Source organism: Eulemur rufifrons, chromosome 7 (genome assembly GCF_041146395.1).
Source record: "Eulemur rufifrons isolate Redbay chromosome 7, OSU_ERuf_1, whole genome shotgun sequence".
In the NCBI taxonomy this organism is placed as follows: domain Eukaryota; kingdom Metazoa; phylum Chordata; class Mammalia; order Primates; family Lemuridae; genus Eulemur; species Eulemur rufifrons.
The window spans coordinates 202,143,155-202,167,665 of record NC_090989.1 but is presented as its reverse complement, the minus strand read 5'-3'; the positions used below and the strand labels follow the sequence as shown (position 1 = coordinate 202,167,665).

Below are 24,511 nucleotides of genomic sequence, written 5' to 3'. Positions count from 1 at the left end.
AATAAATATTTAAGAATGTTAAGAATTTAGTAATTATGGACTAACATATGGCATTGTTAAAAAGCAAGCAGCATACAAACTTGAAAACGTAAAACTTAGCTGGTTATAACAAGTAATTGAAACTTCATAAAAATGTACAACTGAAAACAGTGGCTTCATAAAAAAAGGGTTATAACATTTTATATTTATAGACAAGAGGGGAATTATCTCCTTCAAAGTAAAAAAAAAAGAAAACAGAAAGATATTATACAATGAAAAGACTTCTAAAAAGATACACAATTTAGCAAAGCTTTTCTTCACTATGTACTGACATTTTAATTTTAGCTGACTCTATGATCCTAGGGCAGGAACTATAGCTTTTATAGGTTTACATAGTGCAGAATACTCCCAGAGTGTATCTCACAGTGAGAGCTTAATAAATAAAGAAATAGGTTGGTGTTGAATCTCAAAACTTTAAAATCATTTTATTAAAAAAACCCAGAAAAGCCCTTTAGGCAGTTAAACAAGGAGAGGGGGACAAATCTGTGGGCTAACAAAGGGAAATAAGCACAGAGGCAACAAAAGGACCACCTGGCAGCCTTTGTTCAGAAACGGGTGACTATACAGCATATAAACATAAGCCCCTAGGATCCAGGGAGAAAGAACTATAGCTTCTATTTATGTGCATTTTTTATCTTAAAGAAATAATCAGTTTTACCAATATTTACCAAGAAGACCTGTACCAACATCCTCACCTGGTTGGCTTGTCACTGGTTGGATAAAAATACTTTCTATGGGCTCTGGGTATCCAGAATGAGGGGAGGGTGGGAGTGATGAGAGAAGGGAACATAAGTGGAGAGAGGCGTTGCCATGACAGGAAGCATAAGTTAAATCAGCTGTGAACCTGAAGGCCACGTCAGTAAATGAGCCGCCCCCTAGGAGCAGAGAGGCCATGCTTCCTGCTGTGCATCCTGCAGAGCACACGTCCACCAAGAAACAGCACTGAGGGAGCATCTGCAGCCAAAATGGGGAAAGGGCTCGGACATCCTCTGTCCATGGTTCACACACTTTTTGGTCCCCTTCACACTCCTAAAGATTACTGAGGACCCCAAATGTGGGTTATATTAATGGCTATTTATCGTATTACAAATGAAAATTCAGAAATTATAAAAATAAGTATTTGACAATTCATTTCAAAATAACAATAAACCTATCACATGTTAACGTAAGTAATTTCTTTTTATGAAATTTTCGTCTGTGCTTCTGCATTCAGTCTGTTGTGATTATCATGCATCAGGTAGCCTCTGGAAAATTCTACTCTCCACTTATAAAAGTGAGAATGAAAAAAGCTAATGTATTAATAGTATTACAAATATGGTTTTGACTTTGCAGGCCCTTTAAAAGGGCCTTAGAAAACCTTCAGGTGTCCCCATGCCATTTTTGACACGGGCCACACTAGGCATATTAACACTATGTTTTTAAAAACTGTTTAACTCGGTTCAAAGTCTCCGTGTGCCCTAGTCATTTATTCCCTATGAATCTATAACCTTCAGAAGAGCTATAGAAAGGACACACTGCGGCAAGGCATCCAGGGAGTCCTACCCTGGAGTGGAAGGCCTACCACCCCCAAACCCAGGGGAGGCAAATCAGAATTGGGGAAGGAGTGAAGAGTAAATGAATGTGTGTTTCAATGGAAAAAGTAAACAAGCAAAAGACAATAATGGCTGCTGAAACACGCAAACATTAATTACCTTGTGCATACCTCAACTGGGGAAGAGACACCTGATTCATTTTTATAGCTCTAGCACACTACCTGGTACACAGGAGTACTCGATAAATGTTTGCTGAGCTGATGTGAGGCCTCAAACACCATAATCAGTTAGAGATGGAAACAAGGCGGTGAAGAAATTGGGCTTCTGGTGTTTTCACAGAACAATGTGGTTTTAAAAATTGCATAAATCAAAGGCAAATGAAATAATTGCCTTCAAACTTTACTTTCATTGCCAATTTTATGTGGTACATTTGGATCCCCCAATTCCAAAGAAACCTGTTAGATATTCTGTTCTTTTCTGGCCTCCATCATATTTCCCTCCTACTCCTCCTGGACAAATATGTCCAACAGGCTGCCTTTCCAGTTCTTCCCTCTGGTCTTCCGAGAACTGCTCTCTATTCTCATGACTGCACTCAATCAGCAGTTTCTTTTGGTTCTGCTCAATATCCTCCTAATCTAAGGATTCTCTTCTGATTCTGTGTTTATACATTTTGCTCTTCAGGTACTGCTATTCAAGTAGCATCTAAAGCAACAAGCTCAAATATGTTCCATTCAGCTTAATCAAATGGTAGAAAAACGGTCATTTTATCAAAAGCAACAGCGTCCCCAGAGTGAAACATCATCTAAGGTGACATGTGTATGTGCAGGGATGAAGCCTGAGGGGGAAGTTCCTAATCCCCTCCTCCTGCCAGCTCCCTGCCGGAAAGACTCAACCAAAGTAACCTCGGGCCAGAGCGGGAGCCTGGGGAGTTCAGACAGGGTTGAGACCCCAAGGTCACCAAAGAGGAGGGAACTGTCAGTGTCACTGGTTACTGTGCCTCAGAAAGGTGGAGGCTGGAGAAGACCACCCACTCGTTCTGATGGTTGTGCGGTTGGGTGAAGGGGACACAGTAAGTGCCAAGGGGGTTCACTACATGAGGAAAGAGGAGTGCCACTGCCACCTCCTGTGTGAAGTTCTGGGAAATTCCATTTTCAGTTACCCTGATGCCAGAAACAAAGTGGAAAATTACAAAATAGGGATAAGGACAGCTCATACACGACAAAGGCTTCCCCCAACAAGCCTCCACCAAAAGGGCCCAACAAACTCACAGTAAATACCCACTGGAAAAAAATCCTTATCTGCCACTTTCTGTCAATTCACTGACGGTCTAAGGAGCCTAACACCCTGCTCCTTCAAGGTGTTAAAGCATCCACAACCACCAGAAGAGCAAGCAAAAAAAGATCCCCAATCCTTTAGGGGGATACAGTAGCCTGAAGGATGATGTATCAGTCAGCTTCTGCTGCCATAACATAACACCAGAAATTTATTTTCTCACAATTCTGGAGGCTGGAAGTCCAAGATCAGGGTGATGGCACGAATGGTTCTGGTGAAGTCTTTGTTCCTGGCTTGCAGACAGCCACCTTCTCACTGCGTACTCACACAGGGGACAGAGCAAGCTCTCAGTGACTCTTCACATAAGGACACTAATCCTATCAATCAGGGCTCACACCTAAGACCTCATTGAGCCTTTACCTTATCATCAAATAACACAGTCACACTGGAGGTTAAGGCTTCAACTTACAACTTTGGGGGAATACACTTCAATCCAAAGCAAATGGAGACCAAGCCAAACTACAACAGTTGGCTACAAAAGGAAGTGTCAGCATGGAAGAATGTTACAAGCAAGAAGCGGATACAAAATAATACACTGTATGATTCCATTAGTACAATGTTAAAAAAAAAAAACAGACAAAACTAATCTATGGTATTAGACATGGGCACAGTGGTTCCTTTGGGGAGGGGGGGACAGTGAAGTGATGAGAAAGGGACAGCAGGGAGAGGATTCTGGGTGTGGGTCAGAGCATATTTTTTGCCCTGGGTCATGGTTATGCAAATCTGTTTACTTTGTGATAATTCATCAAGCTGTAGATTTATGGTCTGAGTCCTTTTTATGCATGTTACATTTCAATAAAAAGACTTCTGGGTTTTAAATGTCAATGATGACTTTTATAAAACCACAATAAAAAGTCAACAGACAATGCCTAAAACTGAAAGATAAATAAGCAAGAACACAAGCATGTTATAAACATATGAAAGTAAAACCTAGGCCGGGTGCGGTGGCTCATGCCTGTAATCCTAGCACTCTGGGAGGCCGAGGCGGGTGGATCGCTTGAGGTCAGGAGTTCGAGACCAGCCTGAGCAAGAGCGAGACCTCGTCTCTACTAAAAATACAAAGAAATTATCTGGCCAACTAAAAATATATTTGGAAAAATTAGCCGGGCATGGTGGCACATGCCTGAAGTCCCAGCTACTCGGGAGGCTGAGGCAGTAGGATCGCTTAAGCCCAGGAGTTTGAGGTTGCTGTGAGCTAGGCTGACACCACAGCACTCACTCTAGCCCGGGCAACAGAGCGAGGCTCTGTCTCAAAAAAAAAAAAAAAAAAAAAAAAAAAGTTAAATAAAACAAACAAAACGAAAGTAAAACCTAAATAATCAGTGTGAAAGACAAAGTGGCCATCCCGGGAGACTAGGAAATGGGGCCGGACAGGGGAGGGGGGACAGGGGGTGGGGGAGAATGGGGGTCTAGGGAATTATTGTTTGTAACAAGCCTTGACTCTTTAAACTGTGTGATATACAAGGGCTGTCTGGAAAGTATCCAGCCATGTAGAATGTTCTCCTTATATTAACAATGGCTGGATACTTTCCCCCTCAGCCCTCCTATAACTGGAATAACAACTAAATGAAAAGGTTTTTGTAACCATAATGAGAATGCTTGGCTAAGGATGGCAGACTGATCACAGGCATTTCTCTCTTCTCCCACCTGATAGGCCAATTGAAAAATAAACACAAAATGACAAGATTGGCAAAGAGAAGGGAAGAGGTGCCAACAGTAGACAAGTGGCTCCAAAATTTCTGGGAAATAAAAATCTTATGATGGTAGAGTGGCACTCACAGCAGGGCACAGGAAGACAAGGCTAGAGCGTGCGAAGGAAAAGCTCCACTGTCCAGAGAAAATAACTCTGTGTTGTGTAGGTGGAAAGTCCCAACGTAAACGCCAACTGTCCTCTCAGCCACCATGAAGCTAAGCCAGGCGCTTGAGCAGTGCCTTCCGTATACCCTACCCCACGTACAGGGAACTCTCAATTTGCTTCTTAGGACTCCACTCGGACAACATTCACAGAGAATCAAAAAATCTTCAGACAAATGAGGAAAGCCTATGGTTTTTCCTAACACCATTGTCCATGCATGTGTTGTTAAGGGAAAACACCAGATATAATTAAGCCTCTTCTTTCAAAAAAAAAGGGATATAGTCAATTCCTGTCATGCATGGTAATATTCTACAAAGTCACTGTGATCATCAAATTAGTAAATACTGTACCATTAGCTCCTAGAGGAAAATACAGGGTTAAGTTCCTGCAAGTCTCTGGTCAAACCATTTTCATCAACTAATCAACACATAAGTTTGTTTTATGAGTGTATCTGTCCAAGCACATCTTCTGTTACATGTATTATTGGTTAACACCAAACTCACTGCCAACAGTACTGTAACTCACGCCCAACTGAAGCATTTTCTCTGTAAGGCACATCATAGCCTGGCACTTAGGAAGACTAGATAATGCTTCAGCACCATGAGGGCCATCTTAAATAGTGAAATCCACAACAGAAAGCACAAAAATGCAAAAAACAAAACAAAACAAAACAAAAACAAAAAAACAAAAACATCAAAAACCAGGTGGCATTAAATAGACCATAAAAAGGACATTTGTTTATGCTATGAGGGTTGAAACAAAAGGCAAAGTGTTGCCTTGTTGAACTCAGCTGAAGATGTGCACACACCTTCAAAACTGACTGGCAAAGCACTGTAGGGATTTTGGGGTTATGGATAAACTTTATCCAGTAGGTGAACTTGCAAATAAAAATCCTCCCAAAATGAGTGCTAACTATCTGTTCTGGAAATGGACAGTGGTGATAGTTGCACAATAGTGCGAATGTACTTCATGTCACTGAACTATATGTTTAAAAAATGATTAAAATTATAAATTTTATGTTAGATATATTTTGCCACAATAAGAAAGTATTCACAACTCTATCATAATTAAGTGACTTTTCATTAGGCTTATATGAGGCTTTTCCTGCACATTAATTATACTTCCAAATTGTACTACAAGCATGCTGGTAATCTTTATGCTTTCTAGTTATAACTGTTAACAGAACATTAAGGCTTTCTTTCACCCTTCTGTTTGCTTGCTTCCAAATCAGCTACTATTAATTTTTAATTGAAGCAAATCATTTTGGGCATTAACTCTTTTTGTCAGTCACTAGTTGTTTTAAATAAAAATTCAGGCAGGGCGAAGTAGTTCATGCCTGTTATCCTAACACTCTGGGATGCTGAGGTGGGAGGATCGTCCGAGGTCCGCAGTTTGAGATCAGCCTGAGCAAGAGCGAGACCCTGTCTCTACTAAAAATAGAAAAAAACTAGCCGGGCATGGTGGCAGGGACTTGGAGACTGTTAGTGCCTCTTAGCCCCAGAGACTTGGGAGACTGAGGCAGAAGGATCACTTGAGCCCTGGAGTTTGAGGTTTCTGTGAGCTATGATGGTGCCACTGTACTCTAGCTGGGGTGGCAGAGCAAGACTCTGTCTCAAGAAAAAAAGAAAAATTCAATTAATTGCTGTCTCCCACCACCCCCAAGAAACTACTCTTGCAGTTCACGTGGGGGGAAAGATCTCTGAGAGGCTATGAAAACCGGTGGGTTGGGGGGATTGAACTTAAAGGAAAATCATAAGCTTGAAAGAAATTGTAGTATAAGAACAAACAATACTCCAGAAGCCGAAATCACTTTAAGCTGTGAAAAGCTGGCCACAAGCAAGACAGCGGAGGCAACTAACATCCCCAAATTCACAGTAAATATGGGACAGACGCTCCCATGACGGTAAGGATAATGGGAAGCATTTTCATCCAAGAGCTACATCAGATGAATTTCACAATGATACTTGTGTTTTTAAAAATATATAAAATAAGAATTTTAATGCCCATTTCTCATTGGTTCATGGTCTAAAAATTCAAAATTAAGAATCATTCTAGAGAGTGAAGTCTATCTAAATTGGACTTATGCCACAACCATTTTATTTAAAGACTTGATTCTGGTCCCAGCATGTACATATATACCTTGGTTATAATTCACTATCATAACATGTTTGTTAAATTAAAATGCCTTTCTGCCAAAGAATGCATAGTTTTTCATGACTACCTTTTATGTTCACATCCTATGACTTAAGTGGATGACATAGATGACCCCTACACTCCCTTCTCTGAGGAATTCCTTCCATGACCTAATTCTACTACATCTCTGTTCTGACCCCAAGGATAGCAGTTAAAATTGTCTCAACACAACATGTAATAACCCTTTATCTTACAGCGACTCAGAATGAATTAAATCCCTGAATCTCTAGTACCACTTCCTGCAACCCTTTGGGTTTTCTTTGGAGGTTTTTGTTAGCTCAACAGGCAAGCTGCCTCACGTATCCATCAGGAAAACACTGGCAAAGATACAGACGCTAGCTTTTGGTGGGCTGAGGACGGTAGTAAGTGATAAAAATACCTGTAAATAGACCAGAGGTTTTAGGTTTCTTTCTATTAGGAATATTACACTCTACTATAATAAACCTATAATAAAACCAATTTTCTAGCAACAGTTCGCTTAATTTTTTACTACATGATCCAGTAATGTTGCTCCTGGGGAACTATCCGAGAGAAATTAAAATTTATGTTCACATAAAACCTTGCACAGGAACACGTACAGCAGCTCTATTCATAACTGCCATCACTGGAAACAAACAAATGGCCTGCAGCGGAGGAGTGGATACAAACTGTTGTCCAGCCACACAAGGGAACACATCTCAGCAATAAAACAGAACAAATGATCAATAGACGCAACGGCCTGGATGAATCTCAAAGGCATCATTCTGAGTGAGAAGAAGCCACTTTCAAAAGATTACATACTGTATGATCCCATTTGACTTGACATTCCCAGAAAACCAAAACTGTGGGGATGAAGGACAGGTGGTTGCAGGAGGTAGGGGTGGGGAGGACTAGCCCTAAACAGACAGCACAAGGAACTTTTTTTGGAGTAATGGGACTGTTCTGTATTCTGATCATGGTGGTGGTAACATGAATCTATCCACAAGCTAAAATTCATAGAACTAAACACTAAAATCAAAAATGTACAATTTTTAAAATAACATAAGCTGAATTTTCAATATTCTGAATGACACTGAGTTCACCCAAATACAAGATGTTACACAACTGTTATGACTGTCCCACAAATTCACAGTAGCTAGGGGGGAAAACTCACAATAGAAACAAAAATTGTAAAATGCCTTAGAACAAATTTAACAAGAATTGTACAAAGCCTAGATGAAGAAAGTTACAAACACTGAAGACAAATCTGAGACAAAATTTACATGTCTGGACACAAAGATTTTGCATAATTAAGATACCCGATTCCTCCCCGCCAAATTAATCAATTTATAAACTCAACTAATCCCATCAAAATAATCTAATCAAAATTCCATGTTCCATTTTCAAAACATGGCAATTTGAATCTAAAATTCACCTAGGGTGGGGTGAGCTGTCTGACACCTGTAGTGCCAGCATTTTGGGAGGCTGAGGCAGGAGGATCACTTGAGCCCAGGAGTCTGAGGTTGCAGTGAGCTATGAAGATGCCACTGCACTCTAGTCAGGGCAACAAAGCAAGACCCTGTCTCAAATAAATAAATAAATAAATAAAATTTAAAGAAATAAACAAAAAGTAAAATAAAATTCAACTGGAAGGCCGGGCGCGGTGGCTCACGCCTGTAATCCTAGCACTCTGGGAGGCCGAGGTGGGCGGATCGTTTGAGCTCAGGAGTTCGAGACTAGCCCGAGCAAGAGCGAGACCCCATCTCTACTAAAAATAGAAAGAAATGATATGGACAGCTAAAAAACATATATATAGAAAAAATTAGCCGGGCATGGTGGTGTATGCCTGTAGTCCCAGCTACTCGGGAGGCTGAGACAGGAGGATTGCTTGTGCTCAGGAGTTTGAGGTTGCTGTGAGCTAGGCTGACGCCACGGCACTCACTCTAGCCTGGGCAACAGAGTGAGACTCTGTCTCAAAAAAAAAAAAAAAAATTCAACTGGAGGAGTAAATGGCAAAGAAAACTATGAAAATTTTGAAAAATAAGAATTATCAGTAGAGGATTATACTTCAAAACATACGATCAAAAGCTGCAGGAATAAAAACACCATAGCATGGGCATGATGCTAAATGAGAGATCAGAGAAACAAAATGACATATACGCAAATTTAGTGTGTGGTAAAGCAGGTATCTTCAATCACTGGGGAAAGAACAGAGGGTTCCTGACAAGGGCTCATTCACGTGAAAAAAAAAGTGAGATACCCACATCTCATACCAACTTCTTCAAATACACTCCAAATGGGTTAAATGTCCAAATGTGAGCCATACGAGGAGTATTCGAAGGTAATACAGCCTTTTTTTTAAAGTGGGGAACAAAATAAAACTTTCTCATCAAGACATGAAACACAAATGTAATCAAGAAAAAAGACGAAAAAAATTTACTACGTAAAAACTTAAAACTTCTTTTTAAAAAGATATAATAAACAGTAAAAAGAATAATCTAGGGAAAATGTTCCTTAACCTATATAACAGACAGATGACTGAAACATATAGAGTTTAAATCACTCAGATTAAAAAAGACCAAAAAAAAATACATATACAATGAATACAAGCAGGAAACCTATTTTAAAAAGAAAATATGAACAGCAAAAATATATGAAAATATCATAAATATAAGTAGATATCAGGGAAAAGTAACTTTTGTTCTTTCACGTCATTTTTTGCCCATCAGGGCTTTGGTTGGAATGTTTGTCCCCTCACAAATCCAGGTTGAAATTTAATTGCCATGGAAACAGTATTAGGGGTGGGACCTTCAAGAGGTGACTAAGCCACAAGGGCTCTGCCCTCTTTTCTCTCTTTCTCTCTCCCCCTTTTCCCCCCCACTCCAGGCTTCTTCTCTTTGCCCTTCCACCATGTCAGGATGCAGCCAGAAGGCCCTTGTCAGAGGCAGGCCCTCAATCTTGGACTTCCCAGCCTCCTTGACTAGGAGAAATAAATTTCTTTTTTGTATCAATTACCGGGCCTCTGGTTCTGTTCTAGCAGCAAAAACAGACTAAAACAATCAGATAAAAATTATCTACAATGTGGCAATGGTGTAGCAAAATGGACATTCTCATTCATTTTGATACGACAATAAAGTAGGTACATCCTTTTTCTTCAAGGATGAAGAAAATCAATCTTCTTAGATTTAGCAGTATCTATGACAGTGTCAAATAGTCATCTGCTTTGACCAAGGACTTCCATTTCTAGGAATTTATCCCTCACAAACATTCTTAACAACAGCACACAAAGTTATATAAAAGAATGTTCACTGAAGATCTGTTTCTAACAACAAAATAATGAGAAACAACCCCAGCACCCACTGACAGAGAATAAACTATGGTTCCCCCATGCACTGGAAGACTGTGCTGCCATTAAACTGAGTTCTTTTTTTTTTTTTTTTTTTTTTTTTTTTGAGACAGAGTCTCACTCTGTTGCCCAGGCTAGAGTGAGTGCCGTGGCGTCAGCCTAGCTCACAGCAACCTCAAACTTCTGGGCTTAAGCGATCCTACTGCCTCAGCCTCCCGAGTCGCTGGGACTACAGGCATGCGCCACCATGCCCGGCTAATTTTTTGTATATATATATTTTAGTTGTCCATATAATTTCTTTCTATTTCTAGTAGAGACGGGGTCTCGCTCTTGCTCAGGCTGGTCTCGAACTCCTGACCTCGAGCGATCCACCCGCCTCGGCCTCCCAGAGTGCTAGGATTACAGGCGTGAGCCACCGCGCCCGGCCTAAACTGAGTTCTGTTAGATCTCTGAGTACTGAGACCCAGATACGGTCAACTTACATTACCAAGTTCAAAAAAAAAAACTTACCATTATGTTCCATTAGAGTCCCTTTTTTGTTAAAATAAAGAAAAAGTTAATGTCTATATTGTAAATCTCTGGGAATATATGCCAAATTGCTGAAAGTGATTTCTTTGAAGAGAAAAATTTCAAGGAACTTTTACTTTCTGTATAATAAGACTTCTATAATATTTATATTTTATATGATTTTGGGTCATACCCACAATAGGAAAAAAAAAAAAAACAGGAGTAAAATGGTTTTGCTCATAGCTTTTTAGAAAACTGCAAAAACTTTTAAATTAAGCCACTCTGCTAGTCCTATTCAAGCATTTCTGGAGAGAGAGCCTCGTAATTAAACACAGCCAGTCAGACTCCAGCCAATGCAAGTAAAAGGGGACAGGGTCTGTCTCTGCCCCATTGCCCTGCTAGCCTGCCATCTCTGCGCACGGAAGGAAACTGGCCGGGAACCAACCACCTGGAACTGGTGGGAAGGAAACTCCAAGGTTTGATTCCTTATCTCAAGAAAATTTTGAGGAAGAACTGCAGGGACAGCTCTACCCACTCCTGTTCTTTAGATCCCAAAAGCAGTCCAAGCAACTCAACCATGAGGAGTCGTAACTAAAAATCCAAACGGATTTTGTCACTAAAATTGAGGTGAATTGTGAAGAGGCAAAGTTCTGGTTCCAGTCTTTACTTAAGACTCCACTTAGCGTAGACCCGTGCTTCTCGCCCTTTCCCAAGTCCCGGCACACACAGAAAACAAGGCTATCTGTAGGCTGTGCTGCTGCACACGGGCTGCTTGCGGGCAGAAGGCCGGGCCCAGGGCTCCTGCCCCAGCAGCCCCAAGCCAGGGATCTGTGGGCATCAGTGCCAAGGCACTTCCGTCACACGGTCTTGGCACGTCCACCAGGAGGGTCTGGGACAGGGAGAGCATTTCTTTTAAAAGCTTCCTTCAAAAGCTTTATCACATTCATTCAACAAATATTTATTAAGTGGCTAAGAGGTGCTGAGCACTATGTTAAGTACTTTTGCCTGCCCCTCCAGGTTAGGGATAGCCTACCAGACTGGACGCGGAGAGAGACAAATAAGTAATTCCAATACAATGTAACTTGTGTCCTACAAGGCAAGTGTCAGGATTTTTGCCCAGTCCCATGCCTGAGGAAAGAGGCCTGTCAAGGACTACTTCCTAGAAGTGATCCCTACACGGAAGGGTGAGGAGTATTTGAGGCAGAGAGAAGGGCAGGTGCAAAGACCTAAATGCAGGAAACTATGACGAAGCAGCAAAGCAGACTCCACGCCACACAAGAACGTGAGCAAGAGTTAATTTCATGGTTTGAATGGGTGTATGTTGATAAATAAGGAGTAAGGTTGAGCAAAAAGCCAGTATGACAGAGGTTAGGGAGGTGTGCGCCTTCTTGCACTCTAACCCATCAAACACAGCTATGAGAAAGTATTTAGAGAGAGAAGAGACCTCTTGAGGATAAATCTGTAAATATACACAGTACTATGCATCTGCAAGTACCATGAGCACATACACAGAAGTGCGTACTTGAAGTTCAAGACAATTTTTACTGTGGTGGCAGACATTTACTACTGAAAAAGAATAAAACACTACCCATTTTTAAAGGTGAAGACTATTCAAACACTCTAATATGTACAACATTTAAAGTAACGTGAAAGCAAAAAAACTCCCAGACAACATGTGTTTTGTGTTCTTTTACAAAAGTTTGATTAGCTTAGAAATAAGCCCAAATATATATTCTTCCTCTTTCTCTCACGTGGAAATAAACAGAGCAAGTGTCTTAACAGAAATAAGCATAATTTGCATTTACCTCTCTTGCTGTCAGCACGTGCCTCGCTAGCTTTACCGTACTGTAAGCCCCCTCACCGAGGCTTCCGAGGAACCGGTAGTTGCCAACGACAGCACAGACAGGCTGTTCACTTCCATGGCAACCTCTGGTGTGAGAGGTGAATGTAAGGCCATCTCTGCAAGATGTGTCCTACAACACAGCAATACACAAAGATAAGGAAATCAAAGAACACACAGTACTTGCCAAGCTTTAAGAGCCTATAGTTGAAAAAACAGAACTGCCTTAATTTTAATCCTAAATTATCTAGCACTTCAAAGGAATTTAACCACAAGATACAAATTTGCGAGGAATGTTGAAAGACAAATATCAAGTGTTGAAGTTCAAGTGGGTGTTCAGAAAGAGGCTGGACACGCTGGATATGCGGCTGTCAGAGAGAACAGGAGTAAAAGGACTGTCTTGCAGTCACACTGAGCGGAGCTCCTCCACGTGCTAGCAAACGCGCCCGCACATCTGACCCCCACCACGGGCTGGAAAGCAGCAGAACAGCTGTCACTGTTCCCCAGGTGAGGGTGCAGCCACAGAACTTGAGAGATCCAAAACAAATCTGGATTCCCAATTTCTTTCTACATTATGCTGCTAATAATTCAAAACAATGTGCTTAAAGAAACAGCTAGACTGTGTGGCCCTTGAGAAGTATTTGTTGAATAGATGAATAAAGCACTCGATATGCTCAATAAAGGTAAAACAGAACATATATGCCCGTAGCCCTGTGAAATACTCAGGTCCGAGAGTTGTGCTTCTGGGTACACACTGTGTGCACTTCCACACGCGTCACTGCCTCACTGCTCCTGCTCCCTCAGCCCCTGCGTGTGCTCGAAGGATCACGTGTTCCACTCCCCACGCTGCTGTGGCCGCCACCTTCTGCTTGAGGGAGGCTTCTCACTCCACATGCACACACTGCTGCTTTGAACTGCCTTCATACTTTTCTCTTTGCCAACTTTTTGTGCAGAAAAATGTCCCTTGCTATACCTACAGGTCAAAACAAGCCTCATCCCGTTGGTAAACTCAACAAACTACTTTGTAATATTGTTCATGTCAAAGAAGATGAAAGCAACGTTGTCGTTGTTGTTGTCATTGTTGTTTTGAGACAGGTTCTTACTCTGTGACCCAGGCTGGAGTGCAGTGGCATCATCATAGCCCACTACAGCCTCCAACTCCCAGCCTCAAGTGATCCTCCCTCTCGGCCTCACACAGTGCTCAGATGACAGGAGTGAGCCGCCACCCCTGGCCTGGGCTCCCATTTTTAACGCTCACTTCTAAGCCCAGACTCTTTCCATCACACATCCCTTTAAGAAAGGAGCCTACTCTTTTAAAAGAGGAGAAAGAAGATAATCTCACTGGCATGAACTAGAGATGGGAGAGGCTGAGGACACGGGGATAGAAATGATAAATCAGTAGTCAAAGTTCATATAAGGTCAAGAATAAAAAAAGGAAATGATAAATCAGAAGACCATAAGAGACCATTAATGCTGATGATGACTAACATTTATGTATTACTTCCTGTGTGTCAGGGATTCTTCTAAATGCTTTACCCATTTGTCTCATTTAATCACTCAGTAATTCAACCAATATTTACTGGTCACCTGCAATAAATGACTTGCATGTTCTAGATATTTGGAATAGTATCAGGAACAGAACACATATTCCTGCTCTCACAGAGCTTTTAGTATTGCAGGGGAAACTCACAAAACACAATAAACATTAAGAAATATGTAGGCCGGGCGTGGTGGCTCACGCCTGTAGTCCTAGCACTCTGGGAGGCCAAGGCGGGTGGATCGCTCAAGGTCAGGAGTTCGAGACCAGCCTGAGCAAGAGCGAGACCCCGTCTCTACTATAAATAGAAAGAAATTATCTGGCCAACTAAAATATATATAGAAAAAATTAGCCGGGCATGGTGGCGCATGCCTGTAGTCCCAGCTACCTGGGAGGCTGAGGCAGTAGGGATCACTTAAGCCCAGGAGTTTGAGGTTGCTGTGAGCTAGGCTGATGCCACGGCACTCACTCTAGCCTGGGCAACAAAGCGAGACTCTGTCTCAAAAAAAAAAAAAAAAAAAGAAATATGTAAACTATAGGGTATGTTAGAGAATAACAAATGCAATGAAAGAAATTAAATCAAGCTTAACGGCATTGGGAGGGCCACAGGGAGTCACAGCATGTCTCACTGAGGTGACATTTGAACAAGAGGAGGAGGTGAGAGCATTAGTCATGTGGATATTTGGAAGAAAAGGGTTCTAGGCATAGAGAACAGCTGGTGCCAAGGTCCTGAGGCTGGGGCACCCTTGGTGTGTTTAAAGAACAGCAAGGCGACCCCCTGGGACTACTAGTCCAGCGAGTAGGAGAGAGGAGGAGATAGGACAAAGAGGTAAAGGAGACAAGTGATGGAAGCCCTTGCCCTTTTAACACCTCTATGAGGTCGTTATTATCACTCATCTTGTTTTATACATGAGATAACCAGGGCACACGCAAATCAAATAACTTGCCCAATCTCACACAATAAAATGGTAGGTCAGATTACAAACCCAAAGGGTCACTATTTTGGTGGTTTAAAAACATGATCCCAAAGTCTTTGATACACCTCCCATTAGGAAGGTGGGCCCCTTCCCCTTGAATCTGGGTAGGCTTATGACTGCTTTAGCCAGGACAGAATGGCAGAAGTAATGTGACATGATTTCTGAAGATATTAATAGGCCATGAAAGGCAGGACTAGCTTTTGCCTTGTTTGATGGGACCCTGAATCACCATGGAAGAACTGTAGTCACACTGAGGCCTCCTGCGTAGCTGCTCTGACCAAGAGTCCCAGCTGAGCCCAGGGTTCTAACCTGACCTGCCGAGGTGCCAGATATGTCAGCAAAGGAATGGTCTCTGATGTAGGTCCTCCACCCCAGGTGCTCCAACCCCCCTGTCCTTTTTATATCCCCTGGAACTGAGCTCCTAGACATAGTAGACAAGACAACCTTGTTTGAATTCTGGACGCACAATTTGTGAGTGTAACAAAATGGTTGTTGTTTTACACTAAGTTGTGCAGTGGTTTGTTCCACAGCGATAAGTAGAACTATGTAACAAGCAGGAAATAAATGTTAAGAACCTGAACTAAGTTACCAGATATGGGGAAAAATGCTGGAATACTTTACCATCGTATGAAGAAGGTTGTTTATAACTGAATATCTCAAATGTCTTTATATCAATCTTCTCTTGATGGCTTTAGAGAACATAAAGGCTCCTTAATCCCCTCCTTTAGTAAAGCCAATACACGCCTGCAGCTAGCAATGGCGGGCCTAGGATGGTAAGGGCTAGGAAAGGGAGGATTGGCAGGGGCTAAGAAAGGGAGGATTGGCAGGGGCTAAGAAAGGGAGGATTGGCAGGGGCTATTGGCAGGGGCTAAGAAAGGGAGGATTGGCAGGGGCTAGGGAAGGGAGGATTGGCAGGGGCTAGGGAAGGGAGGATTGGCAGGGGCTAGGGAAGGGAGGATTGGCAGGGGCTAGGGAAGGGAGGATTGGCAGGGGCTAGGGAAGGGAGGACGGGCAGGGGCTAGGGAAGGGAGGATTGGCAGGGGCCAGGGAAGGGAGGACGGGCAGGGGCTAGGGAAGGGAGGGTGGGCAGGGGCTAGGGAAGGGAGGGTGGGCAGGGGCCAGGAAAAAAGAGGCAGCAAAAGCTAAAAAAAAAAAAAAAAAAAAAAAAGGAGGACTGGCAGGGGCTAGGAAAAAACAAGCAAAAGATTTTAAAAAGGGGCTAAGAAAAAAATAAGCAAAAGTTAAAAAAAAAAAAGGGAGGACAAGCAGCGGTTAGGAAAGGGATGACAGGCAGGGGCTACAAAAAACAAGCAAAAGCTAAAAAAGGGAGAACAGGCAGGGCCTAAGAAAGGGAGGACAGGCAGGAGCTAGGAAAGAAATAAACCAAAGTTAAAAAACAAAAAAAAGGAGGTCAGACAGGGGCTAGGAAAGACGACAATCAAAAACTAAAAAAGGGAGAACAGGCAGGGCCTAAGAGAGGAAGGATGGGAAGGGGCTAGAATAAAAACAAGCAAAAGCTAAAAAAAAAAGGGGGGGGAGGATAAAAACAAGCAAAAGCTAAAAAAAAAAAAAAAAAAAAAAAGGGTGGGGGGGAGGACAGGCAAGGACTAGGGAAGGGAGGATTGGCAGAGGCCAGGAAAGGGAGGATTGGCAGGGGCCAGGAAAGGGAGGACGGGCAGGGGCTAGGGAAGGGAGGACAGGCAGGGGCTAGGAAAAAACAAACAAAAGATTTTAAAAAGGGACAGGCAGGGGCTAAGAAAGAAATAAGCCAAAGTTAAAAAACAAAAAAAAAGGAGGACAGACACAGGCTAGGAAAGACAACAAGCAAAAACTAAAAAAGGGAGAAAGGGCAGGGGCTAAGAAAGGGAGGATGGGCAGGGGCTAGAATAAAACCAAGCAAAAGCTAAAAAAAAAAGAAAAAAAGGGGAGGACGGCAGGGACTAGGGAATGGAGGACAGGCAGGGGTAGGATGAAAACAAGCAAAAGCTTAAAAAAAAAAGGGGGTGAGAGGACAGGCAGGGGCTAGGAAAGGGAGGACAGTCAGGAGCTACGCAAGGGAGACGGGCAAGAGCTAGGCAAGGGAGGAAAGAGGTACAGAAAAAACTGTGAAAAGATGCTGCCAAAAACGGGCCAAATGCCTTCAATAACAACAGCCGCTGCCACAGTAGGAATTATCCCTCTGGACAGTGAACCACAGCCGAGAGGTCTGCTCCTCTCCAGGATTCCTATTCTACAATCTGCTGCGTAGTCAACGCAGTCATAATGGTACCAACTGCATCACCAGTGGGGTTGTAGTCAACGCAGTCATAATGGTACCAACTGCATCACCAGTGGGGTTAAGGTTAACCTTGTTCAGATTTCATATTAAGTCCCACCAATACACATTTTCATGTAAATTGTCCATGACACACAACCCACAATACTTAGGCCCCATCCAAAAGCAGCTGCCTAACTATTAACAAGAAATACCGACAAAACAAACCCCTGCTGTTGGAGCTTCACCTTACAATGCCTCACCTAGTCTACATAAGAGGACATGGACTAACCATGGCTGAGCAGCTCAGGGGGCTGGAGGACAGCTAAAGAACTCTAACTTGAAGAAAAAGTTGGACTCCAACAACAAAAGTCCTTTTCTTCGACCTTGCCCATTACTGTGCACAGTCAGGTGCACACGGGACAGCACGAATCCCTCATTACTATTTGCAAACCAACTCTGCTGCCACAGGCTTTACCCTCTGTGTACAATAAGACATTTAAGAGTCCTAGCTGGGAAATTTATTTTCTCCTTTGGGTTTAATTTAAAATTTTAAATTGGATGTTGAGTCAATCCTCTTTGAAAGCGAAGACAGAAGATACTAGCAATGTGGCCAGGCGTGGTGGCTCATGTCTGTAATCCTAGCACTCTGGGAGGCCGAGGTGGGAGGATCGCTTGAGCTCAGGAGCTCGGAGCAGCCTGAGCAACACCGAAACACCATCCCTACTAAAAATAGTAAAATTTAGCCAGGCGTGGCAGTGCACGCCTGTAGTCCCAGCTATGCGGGAGGCTGAGACAGGAGGATTTCTTGAGCCCAGGAGTTGGAAGTTACAGTGAGCTCTAACGATGCCACTGCACTCCAGCAGGGATGACAAAGCCAGACTCTCTCTGTCTCCGGAAGAAAAACACAAAGAACAACAACAAAAAACTAAACCAAAACACCCCCCTCAAAAAAACAGTAAATTTTTAGAGAAGTAAGAAGACAAAGGAAAAGGACTTTGAGTCTCTATGGGTGCCCACTTGGGGCAAGGCAAATAACTGGCAGAGAAAGTCCAGTTAGTAAAGTTTGTTAATAGAGATTCCTCTGGTATCATCTCTAGGCTGAGAAGGTCTAAAGCCGTCTTCACTGGTTACCCTTTTTCTCTCTGGTAGAAAGCGCAGGCGGGGCCCCTTCTGTTTTCATAAATCCATCCCCTGCTTTAGGCAACAGACGGAGGGCAGAGAGCTCTCCTGCATCTGCTGCTTCTTCACTGTCTGCAGCTCAACAACCCTTCATATTGTGGGAGGCACTTTCTGGCCACCCACACTAGGCCCGCATTCAGATGGCCCTGTTCTACCTCTACCCCTGGTCTGCACAGCTATGTCCCTGGTGACAGGTCATCGGGGGCACAGGGTTACGTGAGATTTACTGACGTAGACAGACGGCTGTTAGGCATGGCCATTGTCTAGAGCACTCATGTCTCCCTCCAGTCCTTGTCCTCTCTCCCTTCTCTCTCTAGTTCCTCTCCCCTCGAGTCAATGCTGGGCCCTCTCCTCCTCTAGTCTCAAGACTCCCTCTCCTCCTCTAGTCTCCAGACTCCCACATCTGAATCTTGTGTTTTTGGCCTACTTATCTGCCTGCTGACACTCACCCCCTGTCCTAGTCAGCTTGATGCTCTTACCCGCTTCTTTCGTGGCACTTTGGCGAATAACATTCCAGCTACCTAAAATATGGTCACTATTTTTCTCTGTTCATCCAGAGCATTCAAGGTTCTACTAAAGTCCCTCAGATCTATGAAATCTTTTCCCATGCCAGTCTGTACTGTTCTTTTTTCAAACTTGATCAACTGTCCTGCATATTTGACCATCTCAAAAGGTCAATTGGCCTATTTAAATTGAAAGTAAGTATCATAGCACTACACTTTGTTTTAACCACTCATAATGCCAATAACGTAAAATGACTTTGGGGTGAGAATTTGGGGTAGCCTTCTAAATTCCACAATATGCACACACAGTTTACATGGCTGCTGGCTGTCCCCTATTCGTGTCCTTCTAGGCTCTGTGAGCTGAGAAGCAAGGCCCCTCCAACCCAAGAGGATGATTCATCCAGCTTGGGACACATGCCCACGACAGACTGGCTCGTTCCTTTGAACAAATGACTGGGGCTGAGGGAATGAGCTACGAGGTTTGGCCCAATCTAGGTAACCCTGATGCCACATGGTTAGATACTGTGACTGATGGTCCCACCAGACTGACAGCGAGCAGGTCACCCCCAGCAGCAGGGGGTGGATGTCAGCAGGCAGAGTCGGCAAGTGGATGGGAGGAAAGCAGTTCCTCACAGGAAGGAAGGTAGTAACAGACAGAAACAGTAACCATCTCCTAAAACAAAGATTCTCCTCAGTTTTGGTCAGTCCCCTCAAATGTATTTGTCCTTTGGTGTAGGGAAAACAAAAACGCTTTACAAAGTTTAAAATTGAGAACTGAACTCTCAACCAGTGGTAACTGCCAGAGGACACCCTCATTCGAACATACTGATTTTCCTTAATTATATCTTCTCTCATCTGAGTGTCTGAACAAATTTTATCATAACCAGATGGCATGGAACATCTAAGACGGTAGCGTTGCTCTCCTTCTTTTAAAGAGGAGCACACTGAGTATTGGAGGAATGAAAATCCAAACCAAACCAATCCAGCCTTGTCTAATAACTTTCACAGGGCCACTGGCTGGGGAGAGTAAAAGCTTTTCAGTCTTGTGTCTTATCATGTCCACAATGGAGACTCCCAAATTTCAAAAGTTCAGAGGATTTTTTTTTTAATTGGAAGATGACATTAGGGCATGCAGTTGCTATGGTCTGAACGTGTATCTCCCCAAAATTTATGTTGAAACCCAGCAATGTGGGGGTCCAAGTGGGGCCTATGTGACATGATTAGGTCATGAGGGTGGGGCCCTCATGAATGCGATTAGAGTCCTTATAAAGGAGGCCCCAGAGAGCTGCCTTGTCCCCTTCCACCATGTGAGGACACAGCAAGAAGGTGCCATCCATGGAACAGAAGGCTGCCCTCACCAGACAGACAATCTGCTGGCACCTTGATCGTGGACTTCCCAGCCTCTACAACTGAGAAATAAATTTGTTGTTTATAAGCCACCCAGTCTATGGTGTCTTGTTATGCCAGCCTAAGAATAAGATGGCAGATCTATTTGTTTTCTTTTCCCAGTGTCTTCAGTGAAAACTCTTCACAGACTTTCAGGAATAAAGCAGAAGAAATTTTTGTTTAAATGGAACGAATACACTCACATAGGAAGGAATAAAAAATCTGCTTTCAAATCTGCAGATTTCCCTGCCAATGTTTTCCTTTCCCATCAGCCACAGATCTCCAATCATGTCTGTTTCTAAAGGAGCCTATTCTCATATAAACTTATTGCTGAACAGACAGCTATTACAGTATTACTTACCACTAGAAGGAAGGTGCAGCAAAACATTCTCCCCTTGTTTTCTTTTACCAACAAGTTTCTGACCCACAGAGCAATTAAACTGACTTGGGGGAATAGGCGGTACATGGGCAACGTATGTAACCTAAACTTTTGTACCCCATAATAAGCTGAAATAAGAAAAAAAAAAAAAAAAAAAGGAAATTGTCTTCTAAGCCCTGTATCTAACTTTGGTGTTTTCTTACAACGTGTTCTTTGAAAACAATTTTTCATAGATAATATTTTCACAGTTAAAAAATTAAAAAATGTGCTGCATGAACAATCTCTTTCACCCCACTGTCTGTTTAGTTCTCACCTTAGTGTACCTAATAGTAACCCCTTTAATTAGACGTATATAAACAGTATAGAATTTTAATGTAAATGTGAACAAACATGAACATATATTCTCATTTTATTCTTTTTAAAACAAGAGGCAAGGCCAGGTGCAGTGCCTCACACCTGTAATCCCAGCACTTTGGGAGGCCAAGAGGAGAGGACCATTTGAGGCCAGAAGTTCGAGACCACCCTGGGCAACACAGTGACACCCTATCTCCACAAAAAAGAAAATGAACTACCCAAGTGTGGTGGTGTACATCTGTAGTCCTGGCTACTTGGGAGGCTGAGGCTGCAGAGTCACCTGAGCCCAGAAGTTCAAGGTTGCAGTGAGTTCTGATCCTGCTGCCAATTCCAGCCTGGGTGATAGAGTGAGAACCTGTCTCGAATGGAAAAAAAAAAAAAAAGAAAAAGAAAAAAATCACACAACAAAACAAACAAGAGGCAGTACCATTGTGAACCTTTCTTTTTTTAGCATTGTGTCTCAAAGATCTTTCATGTTGGTAAATAGAGAGCTTCCTCATTCTTTTTTTACACTTACATAGTCTTCTATCAAGTGGATAGACTGTATTTATTTAACCAATGATCTATTAACTTACATGTAGATTGGTTTCTATCTCTTACTTTTTTTTTTTTTTTTTTTTTGAGACAGAGTCTTGCTCTGCTGCCCAGGCTAGAGTGCTGTGATGTCAGCCTAGCTCACAGCAACCTCAAACTCCTGGGGACAAGCAATCCTTCTGCCTCAGCCTCCCGAGTAGCTGGGACAACAGACATGCGCCACCACGCCCAACTAATTTTTTCTGTATGTTTTTAGTTGTCTAGCTAATTTCTTTCTATTTTTAGTAGAGATGGGGTTGTGCTCTTGCTCAGGCTGGTCTTAAACTCCTGACCTTGAGCGATCCTCCTGCCTCGGCCTCCCAGAGTGCTAGGATTACAGGTGTGAGCCACCACGCCTGGCCTCTATCTCTTACTCTTAACACGTAATGCTGCAATGTTTATTCTTATACATAAGTCATTTATGCACAAATACATCTGTGGGATAAATCCCCAAAATGGAATTTCTTAGGCTTAGTAGTTAAGAAATTTGTCATTCTTCAGGGTTTTTTTCAAACAAGTTCTCACTTTGTTGCCCAGACCCCAGACTGGAGTGCAGTGGTGTAATCACACAGCTCCCTGCAACCAACTCCTGGGGTCAAATGGTCTTCCTGGCTCAGCCTCCAGACTAGCTAGGATGACAGGCATGCACCACCATGCTCTGCTACTTTTTTAAAATTTTTGTAGAGACAAGGTCTCACTATGTTGCCCAGGCTGGTCTCAAACTCCTGGCCTCAAGAGACACCCCCACCCCGAGCCTCAGTGCCAGGATTATAGGCATGAGCCACCACACCCAACTTCCTGCAGAGTTTTCTGAATGCAGTACTACTCTTCTCTTGGTGAACTCTTCCTCATTCTCCAATGCTAATGTTAAACATTAGCTACTCCTTGAAGACTTTCCTAATTCCCTTTCTGAGGATAGTCATTTGCTCCCACCTTTGTGCTCCTATTGCTCCATACATGTAGCTCCATTATAGTTCTCAGCCCTTCGTTCTGACAGTATTCATGGTATGGCAGTCTCCTCTACTAGCCCATAATGCTGACAAGCAGGGATGCTGCCTGCTCTCTTGTTTGTAACCCTGGGACCATGGACAGTACCCAGTGTGCTATAAATACTCAATAACGATAAATGGGTGTATAAAGACATCACTATGACTGGAGTAAGTTCCAAAAATTATGGTCCTCTGGAGAACCTGAGACAAATGTCAAATGCCAGTGTGTATTGTTATGCTTTAGCATTTGGCCTGGCTGTGTCAGTTGACTGAAAGAGTTACTAGACTAGGAACAGAGCACATTGAGCCCAGGTAAGTACTGCATAAGGATCCTGTTGGAATCAAGCATCACAAATCCATCTTTCATCACATAAGCAAAATATACATTGACTGTGGAAGCTTACAACAGTAGACTTGAACAGCCATGTCTCAAGAAGTATGGTAACAGGGTTAGTGCTTTAGAAACAGGAAGATCTTGTGGGCTTCTCTTTTTTTTTTAAAGACAGGGTATCCTCTGTTGCCCAGGATAGAGTACCATGGCATCAGCCTAGCAACCTCAAACTCCTGAGCTCAATCAATCCTCCAGCCTCAGCCTCCAGAGTAGCTGGGACTACAGGTGTGCAACACTACACTCAGCTAATTTTTTCTATTTTTAATAGAGATGGGGTCTCGCTCTTGCTCAGGCCGGTCTCAAACTCATGGCCTCAAGCAATCCTCCTGCCTCTGCCTCCCAGATTGCTAGGATTATAGGCATGAGCTACCTCACCTGGCCCATGGATTCCTCTTTTGACTGTCTCCAGAGGTGACTGGCTCTTACCATTTTCCATCTCTAAGTTTTCAAAATTCTCAGGAAACATCTAACATAAAGAAAAGACATATATTTCAGGTGATGGATATCCCAATTACACTGACTTGACCTTTACAAATTATATGAATGAATTAAATTATCACTTCTACTGTGAACACATGTATATCTGTTATGTATCATTAAATTTTTTTTTAATTCTTGGGAAAGAGCTTGATAGGTCAGCAGGATCTCCCTTTGCCTCATTCAGCCATAGCTACAGGCCAGCATGGGTAACATAGGCCTGGCCTTGGGGGAAATCATGATGTGCCAGGCAGCCACTGTAATTTCTGACACTAGAGGTGCCAAGGAGACAAGGCAGTGGGCTTCCTATCAGGCATATGTGGTAGAACGACAAGGAAGCGAGGGAAAAGTAGAAAGGTTAAGGGGCAGGGATTGGCCGGGCGCGGTGGCTCACGCCTGTAATCCTAGCACTCTGGGAGGCCGAGGTGGGCGGATCGTTTGAGCTCAGGAGTTCGAGACCAGCCTGAGCAAGAGCGAGACCCCATCTCTACTAAAAATAGAAAGAAATTGTATGGACAGCTAAAAATATATATAGAAAAAATTAGCCGGGCATGGTGGTGCATGCCTGTAGTCCCAGCTACTCGGGAGGCTGAGACAGGAGGATCGCTTGAGCTCAGGAGTTTGAGGTTGCTGTGAGCTAGGCTGACGCCACGGCACTCACTCTAGCCTGGGCAACAGAGTGAGACTCTGTCTCAAAAAAAAAAAAAAAAAAAAAAGGGGGCAGGGATTGAGCCAGGAGAGCAAGCAGCAGTCTAGGCATCAGGATTAGACTGGCAGCCAAATGTGGAGTTGGAGCCAACTGAGTACATCTGGCCCCAACGTCAAGATCAGCTCTGGGAACTAGAAGAAGACTGAGCCTACCTTTGGCAAATGAGTGGAGAGCAATGAAATGGATGTTCAGGCTGGA

At 43.0% G+C, this 24,511-nt stretch overlaps 1 protein-coding gene across 1 annotated transcript in view; it reads right to left on the bottom strand.

The window, feature by feature from the left end:
- LOC138385910 (MAP/microtubule affinity-regulating kinase 4-like) overlaps positions 1–24,511 on the bottom strand; it is a 94,088-nt gene that overhangs the window by 56,165 nt on the left and 13,412 nt on the right. The window contains exons 3-4 of the mRNA XM_069472095.1: positions 21,455–21,533; positions 12,568–12,735 (exon numbers count right to left, since the gene is read on the bottom strand). The gene's annotated coding sequence lies outside the window, so the exon portion shown is untranslated. The remainder of the gene's footprint in view (positions 1–12,567; positions 12,736–21,454; positions 21,534–24,511) is intronic.